This window comes from Heterocephalus glaber, unplaced genomic scaffold (assembly GCF_053883595.1).
Source record: "Heterocephalus glaber isolate CG9 unplaced genomic scaffold, H.glaber_assembly_v1.0 deba00001447, whole genome shotgun sequence".
NCBI classification, from domain to species: domain Eukaryota; kingdom Metazoa; phylum Chordata; class Mammalia; order Rodentia; family Bathyergidae; genus Heterocephalus; species Heterocephalus glaber.
The window spans coordinates 6647100-6660740 of record NW_028258299.1 but is presented as its reverse complement, the minus strand read 5'-3'; the positions used below and the strand labels follow the sequence as shown (position 1 = coordinate 6660740).

General features: G+C 51.8%; 1 protein-coding gene across 12 annotated transcripts in view; it reads left to right on the top strand.

Moving 5' to 3' along the window:
- The window catches only part of Casz1 (castor zinc finger 1), a 150243-nt gene that overhangs the window by 50931 nt on the left and 85671 nt on the right, over positions 1-13641 (top strand). Inside the window, exon 3 of one of the 12 annotated variants that reach the window (XM_087214443.1) lies at positions 5063-5286. The exons of the other annotated variants lie outside the window; for them this stretch is intronic. The gene's annotated coding sequence lies outside the window, so the exon portion shown is untranslated. The remainder of the gene's footprint in view (positions 1-5062; positions 5287-13641) is intronic. 12 annotated transcript variants of the gene reach the window in all.

The window sequence follows — 13641 nt, the reverse complement described above, 5'->3', positions numbered from 1 at the left end:
AACAACTTTCTCCAAACTTGGGGAAGGCCAGGGGTGGGAGTCCCCCAGGCCTGAAGTCTGAGGCAGTTGGAGTATAGGAGGGCGAGTGCCCGGGTTTCCAAGGACTGATTAGATGGTATGCCAAGTGTATTAAATTTTGCAGACATTTTAACAGCAATATGCTAGATAGTTGGGTGTCCCCTGAGGCGGCTGGATTTTTTATATCCTTCACAGAAGGTCAGAACCCTCTTCTGCTGCCTCCCCCTCCCCTCATGCTCTCTGCTTCTCTCTCGCTCACCCTCCCTCTCTTCAGCAATTTCCCTCGCTTCTCACTCCGCTTGTTGGGAACCTAAAGGATGTCTCTGGTCCCTGCCAGGGAGAGGGGGTGAGCACTCCATCCCCACTCCTGCTCTGCCACTGTCTGGGGTCCCAGAAGTCTCCAAGGCTGGTGGAGGGTGCAGATGGGGAGCTGGATTTCTATTTTTTTCTCCCCTGCACCCCCTCCTCCACATTTCCCTCCCTCCTTATTTTTATAGAAAAAAGGCAGGAAAAGAATCCATCTGGCATATGAATAATTGAAATGGCTCAACTCTGTTCCTGTGGTTGCTGTTTGTTCTCAGCTCCCCCGGCCCCAACCCAGCCCCCTGAGTTCGGGTCTCTAAGCAGAGGAGGATGCAGGGCGTTCTTCCACAGGGCTCAGGGAGGCCCAGGGCTCTCCTTAACCTTGAGCCCTTTCTCCTGCAATCGATCAGTCTGAGTGAGAGCCCTCTGGAGCAGTGGTTTCCTTCTCCCCATCCATGGGGACAGCCAGCCCCTGGCCAGAGTCTCCTCAAATATCACTCAAACTCAAGTGGTTCCCTTGGCCCTTGGGCCTCCAGCGGCAGCTCCTCCCGACTTGGACTTCTCCCGGGATCCTCTGTTTTCTACCCAGACTCCTCTTGTCCCCCAACCTCTGGCCTTCTGTGCCGAGGGCTCTGGCACCCTCCTGGAGCTGTCTCAGGCCACCACCCCCCCGCCCCTGCCTGGGAAGCTGACTGGCACTTCGCCCAGAGGCCTCTGAGATGTCAGTGTGCTCCCCCTGTGCGCATCCGTGCAGCCCCTCAGCGACCCAGCCCAGGCTCCCCTCGGCTGCAAGATTTCCACTGCTCCAGCCTTTGGGTAAAAGACTGAACTCCGCAACTTTGTTTTTTGGGACGAGTTTGGAGAAAGCACCTCAAGCCAGGGCAGAGCAGGAGGTTGGAGCGAGGCCTGGTGTGGGGGACATCGTGGGCTCAGGCCTAGCTCAAGCCTGCCGCCACCTGTTCACACCAGAGCTGGGACCAGCACACCTAGCCCCGAGTCCAGGCCGAGAGTTCACTGTCTTTTTTAACACCATTTAGAGGAAAAACAAAAGAACTTTAGCGCATGAATTCTAGATGAAGATGGGCCTCAGGATGACAGCCTGCTCCGCATAATTCCCTGCAAGGCAGCTTCCCTCTGTCCTCCTTGCCTCCCTGTCCTTTCTGGCCGCCTCAGCTCTTGGCCCTCCAGCCCCCTCCTTGCTCTTCGAGAGGCTGACATAAGGGTTGCACGGAGTGTGAGTGCGGGCTTTCTGTCGGAAAAGTCAATATTCCTGTTTGTCTGTTTGGGACATCATGTCCGTGTCATGGCGTGCTATCGACCTGCCGTGTGGCCTGTGGTTATAAAGTGCATTTCAGGACCACCAAGGGGCTGGGGTGGGGCGGGCCGGGCAACACGTCACCACAGAGTGGGGGGGCCCCCTCCTCTGTGCTTTCTGGGTTCGGCACACTCAGTCTCAGAACCCCACCCCAGAAAGAGACTTCTAGGGGGGCATTCTAGATCTTTTCTGGGTTCATTAAAAAAGGGGGGAAAAAAAGCCCAGTCAGCAAAAAAAAAAATCAGATGAAATTCAAATCAGCTTTGTTAATATATAACTATAAATATATAAATATATAATAAATATAAAAGTCGTTTGTAAAGACTCCTACACATGTTATAAAAGCTGCAAAATGTCTGGCATTCCAGGGCCTGGTACGAATAATTAGATATTTATATCCAATAAAACTGGCTTGATGGGGAAATCGTTTCCCTCCGTGTGGATTCTCAGTTGAGGATGAGTTTCGGTGGTTGGGTTTTTTTTTTTCTTTCTGACAATAAAACCAGGGGTTTGGCACCAACAGATGTATTTCCTGTAAATATCTAAATCTCTTTTTTCCAATATGAGCTCTGCTAGACGGGCCCCATCACGCCAGTCAGCTCTCCTCACCCGCCTTTTCAATTCTGCTGGAGAGAAGCGTCCGTAGCCCGTCCTTCCTGCACCCTGGGCATGAACTCGGGGGGCCGTGTCCCAGCCCCTTTCGTCTGCTACCTGTCCCCTCCTGCCCACACCTGGCCCCAGGATATCTGCTAGGGCCTCTCTGGCTTGCTGGTTTCCATTTTGTTTCGCTTTGTTTTGTTTTGAAACAGCATCTCATGTAGTACGGGCTGGACTTGAACTCACTATGCTGGCCTCAAACTCGGGGTGATCCTCTTGCCTCAGTCTCCTCAGTGCTGGGATTACAGCTGTGCACCACCACGTTTGGCTACTTTGCTGGGTCCCTTCGAACAGTTTTCTGGGGTGGGAATCTGCTCTGGTTAGCTTTGAAAGCTAAATTTAAGAATTTTTCTGATTGATTTTTTTTTTTAACCAAACATCTGCCCCCAATCATCCCCCCACCCCGCACTGTGCTGGGGATCAAACTCAGGGCTTTGTGCTTGCCAAGCAGGCACAGTGCCACAGAGCTACATCCCCTGCCCCTGCCCCCAAGTTTCAATTTCTGTTCCTCCACTCCCTCCTTCTAGAGCCTTGTTCCCAACCCCACCTTCCTGGCCAACAGCCTTCTCAGCCTCTACCCTGCGCCTCGAGGCCCCAGGAGGTACTGCCTCACTCCTTGGCGTGGGGAGCCCCGCAGGGCCCACCTGTTTCTCTTCCATCTGTTCCACAGTCATGGGCAGATGGAGCCAGAAGGTGCCACCAATGGCTGTGACCTCTCTCTCCCATTATACAGATGTAGAGCTGAGGCTCCCAAGTGGGGCAGATGGCGTGGGATGGGGGACTGGCGTAAAGTTCCTAACTGGGAGGGGTAGAGCTGGCCAGAAAGTGAGGCTCCTTGACTTCCAGCTGGTTCCAGGGGCTCGGGGAGAGGATACGGGACTTACTCTGGGACCTGATCACAACTTGGGGCAGGCAACTTCACTTTTCTGAGCCTTTCTCTTCTGGGTGATCCTGGTCATGGAGTCAGTGCTGTGTGTGTGTGCGTGTGTGTGTCTGTGTGTGTGTGTGTGTGTGTGTTTTGAGACGGAGTCTTGCTATGTAGTTCAGGCTGGCCTTGAACTTGCCTGCCTCAGCCTTCTGAGTGCTGAGATTACAGCTGTGCATCACCATGTCCTGCTAGAGTTGGTGCTTCTTATGCCCTAGGGCCACCCCGAGACAGCCAACTGAATTAAAGCGCTGCAAAGCCCTGAGGGTGGTGCTGGGTGAGTGGAAGGTGGTCGGTTTTCTCTCTCACTGCAGTGAGGACACAGACCTCACCAGGCCACTGTGGCGCTGTCTGGACCAAGACCTTGTCCCTGGGCTCCACCTGCATTGTGGGGCTGCTTGTGCAGTGCCTCCCCAAAGGAGGATCTTGGCTGGGATCGGAGTACCTTGAGGCTCCCCACAGTCCTCTGAGACTCAACTTCAGCCAAGAAGGACAAGCAAGAGGACCCCAAACCTGAGCTGCTGGGGTCAGGGTTCAAACCCCAGAGACGAGTCTAGTGAAACAAGAATGGACTGCAATGCCCAGACAAAGCCCCTGCCTGCTCAGCCTGCAACCTTTGGGCGGCACTGTGACTGGGGCACTACAGGGGTGGTGGCTCCGTTGTTCTGACAAAGGTCTTTTGGACAGGATGGCACTGTGGCCAGAATGCCAAAGAGGGGGACTCTAGGAAGGGTCTGTGGGCCCTGGTAGGAGCTGCGGAGCTTAATTACGGAGCAGCGAATGGTGAAAATAGCCAGTCCCGTGGTGCAGCCAGGTCTGGTGCGTGGTGCCACTGTCATACCCTCCCTCCGCTCTGGTGGCCTCCTCACCAAGGACCCCATGTGTTTGCGCTGGGCCTGGCTGGTGGCGGAGCCCCCGGAGGATGTCCCTCATGGTGACACACACAGAGTGGCACGTGCAAGTATCACTTGCCAGGAGAGAGCAGGAGTGACCTGGATCATACACAGCCACCTCACAGGTGGCTTCTTCCCTTCATACCCAGTGTGCCCAGAGGGAGCAGATGCTGGCCTGGAAATAAAGCCAGCCTCCAAAAGACACCTGTGTGGCTTGGTTTTGGTTGTCTTTTTTCTTCCTTCTTTCCCCACCGCCCCCTGAAAAATTTAAAAAAATAAAAAAAAAGAAGACGGAGACGAAGACGAAGAACTCGAAGCTGAGCCCAACCTTCCTATGACTGGCTTGCAGGGAAACCAGTCAAATCTCCCCTTGTTGAGAACATTTTGACAGCATAAAATTGCTGCTGGAATGTGACTTTAACGAAAAGTAAAAAGAAAAAAAAAAAGAAGAAGAAAAAAAATCCTTCCTTCATGCATATGGAGTTTTTTGGAAAAAAAATGGTATTTTAATGCTTTCTATTAAATTGGGACTAAAAGTGGTGTCTTAATTTGCATTCATTAGCATATTTGCATATAGATCACTGAAATGGTGGAAGAGAGAAGAGCCTTTAAATGAAAATTCTTTTAAAGGCACAGGCCTGCCTCCCTCTCCCTCTCCCTCTGGGATTTGTGCTTCATCTTTTCCTCTCACCTCCAACCCCCACCTTTGTGTCTCCATCGAGCTGTGAATGGACCTGGGGGTCAGGATTCTAGCTCTCAGGAGCTAGCTTAGGGTGGAGTCAGGCACTGGAAAGTCCTGGCCCTTAGCGGCAGTTGCAGGCTCCTGGTACAGGTAGGGTCCCCAGGAGGGTCCTGGCATGTCTGTGACCAACAGGCTGGTGGCTGGGGTCCTGGGCCTCCAACAGTCATTGTCCTTCCCCCTCTGCAGCTCTTCCTCTCTTGCCCACCCAGGGACATGTTGAGTCTCTACAATCCTGTCATGGACACCTGTCTTGCCAGCCACAGACTGGGCCTATGTCCACCTGGCACCAAAGGGGACGGGGTCGGTGCTCTTCTGTTCTCCACTGTACCAGCATCTTGCGACTGAGGCTTTCCCATCTTCCTGACCCAGAAGACCTAAGCTGCAACATTCCCTTCATCATTTGGATCTTGGATTCAAATATCACCTCCTCGAGGTACCTAGAGCAGCCCCCTGGCTCCTTGGTCACTATCACTTGCCTTGTTTTGTTGTCGTCCTAGAACTCCTTAGTTGTTTACTTGATTATTTGCCCCCTCACTCCCATCTTTGACAAGGGCAAACTCTGCAAAAGCAGGACTGGTGTCTGACTTGTTCATAGCTAGACCATCCTCCACAATGCTTCAGAAGTTGCTGGGTCCATCATGAGTGTTGAGTGACTATTTGTTGAATGAGTGAAAAAGGGCTGGTGTCCCCACTGTCACTGTCTGACTATTCAGTGCCCACAGTGTTGTACCCCAGACCACTTTCAATGTCCTCAGCTGGCACAACAAGCAGGGTCCACAGTTGGCCAGGATGGGCTGATTCAAGGCTCACCAAGAGTGCCTGGTCTGTTCTTGTTCCTTTGGATGGCAGCCTGGAGTGAGGGGCTGGCCTTGGTGACCAGGAGGGCAGGGTGGCCTGTATGACACATCCAGCTCAGGGGAAACATTGAGCTGATAAAGCCGGGGTCCCCTTGTAGCAGGCCAAAGATCTCTAGCTGCATCACTCTCCCTGGGGCATCGTTTGTCCAGGAATGACAATGACCCAGAATTTCAGGGTGCACAGTCAAGAGCTCCAGCTTTCTTTCCCCAGGGGTGCGGCCCGCTGGCCTGTGTGTTGGTGGTGGAGTCCTAGGCAACCCCACCCCCTTCTATTCCAGGGGCAGCCAGGGAAGTGAGGGCTGGCTAAAGAGCCCTGCACCGGCCCTCGCTTCCCTCCTCCAGAAGGCAGGGCTTTTTGAAAGGCCCCTCCACGCTGTCAGCAACCTCGGCTCCAGGCCCGGCCTGCAGGGGGAGGGCCCAGAAGGGTGAGGGGGACGCCCAGGGTTGGAGCAGGGCTGTGCCTCCACCGCTAATGAAAATCGGAAACCAATTGAGCAGGACAAGGTGCCCAGCCAGCAGGTTGTGGGAACGAGGAGCCTAATGGATGTGGCTGGTAGGGAGAGCGGATGCCTCATTGATCGCCCGGTGGCTATATTTATCCACCTTGGGTCCATGGCCCCCGCCGCTGGATGGTGCAGGGATAAATAAATGGCCACTGAAATATTCATGAGCTGCACATGCACATCCGTGGTCAGGGGGACTGCCAAGGGCCTTCTCTTCCTTCCTTCACCCGGCCCTCTGCAGAAGCCTTTCAGGAAATTCCTCCCACCTGGGCCAGGTGAAGCGTGGCACAGCCCCACTGGGCACTCAGCCCAGACCACGGCCCTGGAAGCATTTGCAGGCTTGTGTGCCTCCTGCCCTGGGCCAAGTGACTCGGTATGGGCTGATCCCTGCCTTGCCTTTGTCCCCTCTGTGACTCCCATGTTCCTGTGCCTTAGTGATGGATTAGGTGAGTGAGGCCATGGCTGTTTGCTTGACCCCGTGTGCCCTCCTACACCCTGTGCCTCTCAGGGATAAACTTGGGGTTCATTTGTCCCTGCTTTTCCCACGTGGCCTGGCATGGTGCCTGGCACATTGTTGGGAGAGGGGCATTGTATGTGATGAGTGAGACTTAGAGGTGGGCTTGAGTCTCGGCTCTGCCCTGTCTTAAAGGGATTTCACTTTGCTGGACTCAGTTTCCCTCCCTGAAAAATGGGAACAAGAGCCACGTCAGGGGTGTGTCATTCTTAAATGTGGGCCTGGGGCTTCCAAATCAGACTCCCTGGTAAAGCAAGTTGAAGACACGATTCTGGGCCTGTGCAGACAGCTGAATCTGACTCCCCAGAGGAAGCGACTGAGGACTCCATGGGCTTGATGAACCTCTCAGTGACCTGCTGCTCACTGAGGTTCAGAAGTCCTGGCTCATGGCCTCCTGATACTTTAGTCCAAGTCTCCTGGTGCTCTCTAGCCCCTGAGAAATAAAACCAGGAGTTCGAGGAGAGGATGATCTGGAGTGGCCGGCAACCAGGTGAAACTGCCTGGCTTAGGGTTGCCAGAGACCAGCTGAAGCTGGGCCAGCAGTGCTCCATGACAGGGCCTAGAGATGCTGCCAGTGCTCCCCATCAGCAACAGGTGGGTGGGACTGGGACATGAGCATCTGGGCATTCATCTGTGACCTGGGTGGTCTTTTGCTGGGCAGAGTACCCAGGAGGGACACGGTGATCTTTGGGGTCTCCTCCGCCTTTAACTCTGCATCCTTCCTCCATTAGAAGGTGGCAAGAGGTCACACTGCCTATCCCTGGGTAGAAGGAGTGGCATCCATGATGCCCAGAGCTGGCTGGGTAGGCACCTTTTCCAACCTGCTGTGTCTGCAGCTGCCCATAACCATGTGCTGCTCCTCAGGATACCCTGGGTACCTACAGTTCACACTGTCCTCTTGGTGCAGCTCCAAGCCATGCATTGCTGGCCTTTTGGGTGGCACCAGGGCTCATCCCCTGCAAGGCAGATGCCCACATCTCAGAAACCGTTTGACCCCATTTAACTGAGGGGACTGAGGTTAAGCCAGCCATCTGTGGCCGTCTCAGAGGGCTCAGAGCACAGAAACCCTGGGAGTGGCTGGGGATGGGTGAAGGCAGAACTTCTGTCCCTGGCACTGAGCAGAGAGGCGCCAGCCATCCCTCCTTCCTGCCAGCCCACCTCCCTCCCCAGCCGAAGTTTGATCCAAACAGAAGCAAACTTTAGGGACAGCCCTGGCGCTGCGTGGAGCTGGCTGAGCCTGCGAGTGGCAGTGAGAGCACAGGGAGGCAGCCCGGCAGCCCTGGCGCCTGACTCCGAGGTCCCCCATCCCCTCCCAGAACTCCCGGTCCGTGCCCGCAATTGCAGGCGCCTCTCTCGTCAGCTCAGAATGCAGCTTGGGGCCCGTGGCGGCTCAACCTTTCCCTCTCCCAGAGCCCCGGTCTAATCAACCCCTATAATTTATGCAGAAAATATGATTTATATTTAATTTCACCACACTTGCATTGTTAATTTGAGATGTAATTAACCCGTCGCCATGACAACTAATTTTGTGATGCCGTAAATTACCACCGTCTTTTCATCAAAATTCAGTTACTTTGGCTCCTGTGTGCAATGTACTGATGCAATTAGGTTGCTAAGGGCAACTCAAAAGTGTTCAGTTTCTTTTGTGCAACTGCAATGGGGTAGAAGCTCCCTCACGTACTCCCAGGGTCCTGTTGGCCGTGAGGTGGGGAGCTTGGGGTATGTGGCCCGTCCTAGAGGAATGCCATCAGAGAGCCGGCCTGGGTGGGCACACAGTGTCCCTACTTCTCCTACCTCTCTGCCTCCCACCCTCTTCTCTCTGGTGATTGTTTTTAAACAGTGGCCCCTGGATACTTGCTCCCCTGGCAGGACCTCAGGGTAGCAAAAGGACTTCGCCCTCCTTCCCCTCTGCCTCGTGCCTTCCCATCCCAGACATTTCGGTACTGCACTTAGAAAGAAAGAAAACCACCTTGCCTTTCTTCTCTCCTGGTGTCGAACTTGTTTATATAGATCTTCCCTTCTCCCTCTCTCTCTTTCTCTCTCTCTTTCTCGCTCTTTTTTTTCTTTATTTAAAACAAAAACCCTCTGTGTTGCTTTTGTCACGTTAATTCCCATTTTGCCAACACCAGGGGCCCAGGCAGACGAGTTACCAAGGAACACAAAATTTTAATTAGTGTATTTTAATCATTCAGGCTTTCCAAGCTAATCCACATGCCCTAGAGAATTCCCGAGATGCAGCTCTGCCCTGCTTTACCATTTATTGTTGAGTCTATTATAATTACTGTTAGCAGGTGGGGACTGGGAGATGTTTATTATGAGTTTTTCATCTTTAGTATAATTACCGAAAAAAACAAAATAAAAAGATGTCGTTGTATTTTGTTTCCTAGAATTTTTTTTCCAGGGGAGGGCATAGCTGTGGGATTTTTTTTTTCCCCCGCTTCTTCCCAGCCAGGTGAGTTGGAGTTTCCGTGCTGGAAGAAGACGCATGCTCTTGTAAATCAATGCTGAGCATGCTGCAGGCCCAGGAAGGTGGGCAGCCGTGTGCTCCATCAGGCCCAGGGTTGTCCCCTGCCACCCCATACATGGCTGCTCTACACTGAGAGTTGAGGCTGAGGCCGATAGCTCCAGAGCTGCCTGTGCTCCTTGGGCCAGTGGCTCTGCCTGGTCTGGTCTGGGTCTGTCCGGGGACTGGCCAGGGTGGACCTGTTATAGATGAGAATAGCACCTTGTGTGGTTGTAAATATAACAGCATTTGTTGAGTCTTTAGTGTGTGCCAAGCCCTGTGCTATGCTCTTTAGCCCAAGAAGAGTTTCACTTCATCCCTCAGCAACTCTCTGAGGCAGATACCAACGTCAACTCTGATTTCATGGAGGAGGGGCCAATGCTCTGGACGATAGAGCTAAGAAGTAGCAGCAAATGATTCAAACCCAGGGCCCAGGCTCCTGCCAACTATACCACGTCGGCTCTTCTGAGCAGTTCTTGCAGGTCTCATCAGAAATGCCACTTCCTCCCAAAAGCCTTCCTCTATTGCCTTAGCACCGAACTAAGCACTTCCTCTGTGTCCCTGCAGTTGTAGTTGCCTAGAGACTTCTTTGTTAGCCTCTGAGAGCAGGGACCTGTAGAAGGCTTTCTGCCACTGTCCTTGATGAGGCCCTAGCATTTGATGTGGTCCCTTGTATAAAGGCAGCTCTCTCAGGGGTGCTGTGGGTTTACCTGGGGTGCTGCATCCTGACCTTCACTGGGCAGTGTCAGATGTCCCTGGACATAGATGTCCCTCAGAGTTCCTGCTGTCCCCAGAAGGCACAGGGCTTCTGCGGGAAATTCCTGCAGGAAAGGCCAACCTGAGGTCCCAGGTCAAGTTTGGGTCTTGTCCTGGGAACTCTGGGTGTGAAACGAAAACCGGTAGCTTTGGCTTCTGTGCCCTAGGCCCCTGCACTGCCGGTGTCCCTGGGAAACCTGTCCCACCCTCTACTTCTGTTTCTCTTCTTCAAGATCAGTTTTCATGTGTTTTCCCTTCAGTGATAATTTTGAAGTTTTCCTAGAAAATTCCACACCTCTGCACGACAGCTGGACTAGGGTCCGAAGGGCCTTCGGTTTTCCCAGGCAGAAAGGAGCGAAATGTGCCCGAGCCGCCTCTGCTCCTTTCCAGCCTGGTCCCCAGGGGACAGTGGGGGAAGATAATTAGCAAGTCCCTGGGAAGGGGCCCAGGGCATGCTGTGAATTGCACACTGGTGGCAGGACTCCCCGTTCGTCTCTGAATTCTTGGGCACCCTCTCTGCCAGCTCCTCTTTATGTTCTGATGGAGGGCAGTGGGCCTCACCTGCACCCCGAGCTGCTGCCACCCACCCACGGTAGGACCAGACCTGCTCCAGCCAGGGGTGATGTGACCATTCCTCCAGTGACTCTTAATATTTGCCAGGAGTGTCTAGTGTCTGGGTCTGCCCAAGCCTTTGTACTGCCTGGGGTCACCATCCTAACCCAGGTTGTGTAGCTTAAATACCTCTCGTCCAAAACCCCCAAATTCAAAATGTTCCAAAACCTAAAACTTTGAGTGAAGATGTAACACCACAATTGAAAAATTCCACACTTGACCTTGTGGGACTGGTCGCAAAGTGTAGACACACTAAAAATATCGTATGGAATTACCTTCTGTCATGTGTATGTGTGTGAAATATAAATGAATTTTACATTTAGACTCAGGGGCTGGGGATTTAGCTCAGTGTTTCTGCCACCTGCCTCGCAAGCAGAAGGACCCGAGTTCGATCCCCAGTACCAAAAAAAAAAAAACCTTATATTTAGACTTGGCTTCCACACCCAGGATTATATACAAATATAATTATTATATGCAAGTATTATATAAAAATATTCCAGAATTTTTAAAAATCAGAATTACTTCTGGTCCCAAGCATTTGGGAGAAGGAATACTCAACCTTCATCTTTTACATACGATACAGTGCATGGTTTTCCTCAAATACCTTGGCAGTGGTAGCTAAACAGGCCCCCCCCAAATCCAAAGGTAACTGTGGGCCCAGAGAATTGTCCCTTCTGTGCCCTACTCCACAGAGTCCCACTGCATAGAGTTTTCTGTTCCTATGGCCCTAAGACGGTAATTCTCAAACTTCTTGATCTTAGGACTCTTTTATATTCCTGAAAGTATGGAGGACCCCAAAGTTTTGGGTTGTGCAGATATTATTTATCAATATTTGCAATATTAGAAATTAAAATTGAAAATTGTAGAAACATTTATTAATTCATTTTAAAATAACAATAATCAATCCATTATATCAAGATAAAGAATATATTTTTGTGCGTGAGAATAGCTATTAAAACAAAATTTTAATGAGAAGATGGGTGTTGCTTTATATTTCTGCAAGTTTCTTTGATGTCTGACTTAACAGAATTTATGTATGTATATATCATGCTGGGGATCGATCCCAAGACCTCATATACAGTAGGCAAGAGCTCTAATGCTGAACTGTGGTGCATTCCCAGCCCTGATATCTGACTTACTAGTCTGGATTCTCCATCAGCTTCTGTGCTCTATCCTTTCTGTTAGGTTGTTTTAGTTGAAGGTGTTGAAGAAAATCCAGCTTCACACACATGTGCAGTTGGAAAGAGGAGGAATATTTCCCTACCCTTGCAGATAATTGTGGGTCTTGTTCTTTGATAGTACACCAAAACTCAACAAGTGATGTTCTCTCAAATGTTCCTTGTGGTGTGAACTTTGTGTACTATTATAGTAAAACCTACTGGTGGGGCCGGGGATTTAGCTCAGTGGTTCCACTGCCTGCCTCGAAAGCGCAAGGTCCCAAGTTTGATCCCCGGTACCAAAAGAAAAACAAAAACGAAAACCTACTGGTCTCCTTCACACTTGGACTGACTCATTCCCCGATCCAAGAATTTGCAACCTTATACGTGGATCATCGGAGAAAAACTGGTTCACTGAGAAATTCATATCTTCTGAATGTTGACATATTTCATATCTTGACATTTTAAAAATCGGGGTCATTAGTATCCTCACTGATACCATCAGAAAAGCTGTTAAGTATCGGGATGCTGTCAGAGTCACAGTGGCAACTACAAGTCTTCCAAAAGTCTCATTTTCAAGCCCAAGCTCAGATTTTATCATTAGTAACAGATGTTCTCAGTCTTTTCCCGTTGAAGTGGCAGGCTTGCTTTGGTCATTTGTGAGAAAATAGCTGCCAAATACTCAAATCAGAAGAATGCAAGTGTCCACCAATGGCTGTTTGAGATAAAAATGGCCTTCCATGAAGTAGGCAGCTCACTTGCTCCCAGCTCTGCCATGCAAGTTCATTTCCTCAGCCAAGCCTTGGACTTGAGTTTGCAGCAGGAGGGCTCCAAGTGTGCCTCCCTTTCACCCCTTGGAGTCTCAAAAAGATGTGTACTCAAGGGTTGAGATTTCCTAAAAGTTGAAAATATTTGTTTTTTGGTGTTTTTTTTTTTGCTACCGAGGATTGAACTTGGGTCCTTGCACTTGCGCAGCAGACGGCGAAACCACTGAGCTAAATCCCCAGCCCAAAGTTGAAAATATTTGTGGCCCCGTCAAAGACTAAGGTAATTAGTGTGGGGTTGTTGGTCTTCCGAGATGAAAGCATGTGGGGTTGTAGAACACCGCGACTGCTTGTGCCACTGCTGTGATTTGTACCAGGGAGCTGCATCAGTGCCCTGTACCCCATTGTCCCATTTGCATCTGTGCAGTGTCACACACTGAAAAAGGGATGTCACCATTTAGGGTTATTGTGGAGGTAGCTTGGGCTTTATGGAGCCTCTGAAAGGGTCTCAGGAACCCCCAGAGGCCTGAGACTGCTCTTTGAGAATGGCTGCCCTCAGCCACTCTGGTCTTACCCTAGTCAGGATTCTGGCCCTTGGTCCTGCCCTCAGAACGGGGCCGAGTTCTTGGCCCAGTTCTAGACTACAAGCTCAGCCCCTCCTGAGGGCTGTGGCCTCTGCCTGGGCACTGCACACCTGAAGCTGCAGTGAGGGAGGCAGCAGCTGGTGGAGTGGCCTTATAGGGCAGCTGGTAGAGGAGAGAGACAGAGCCACCTGGGCCTGGCCACGCTGTGGTCTGCTTCTCGACACCCACCGTGGACACTCAAGTTCTCCTGGCCCACAGTGTGAGAACCTTTCTCTTCCTCCCAAAGCCATCCAGCAGCCGTCTTGTTCCCATTAGGGCCTGGCCCCTTACTGCCCCTGCCTCTCAGTGGCCCCATTTCCCATCAGCCACCTGGCCTCACACTGAGGGCCACGGAGCCCAAGGCAGGCTGCCCCCTCCTCCTCCCCTTCCCCCAGCTGCCTCCCCCAGCATGGCAGCCTGTCCAAGACACTGGGTTTTGTCCCCTCGATCCGGGCACCCTGAGAGTGAGAGAAAATAGCTGAGCGGGGGGGAAGGCCTC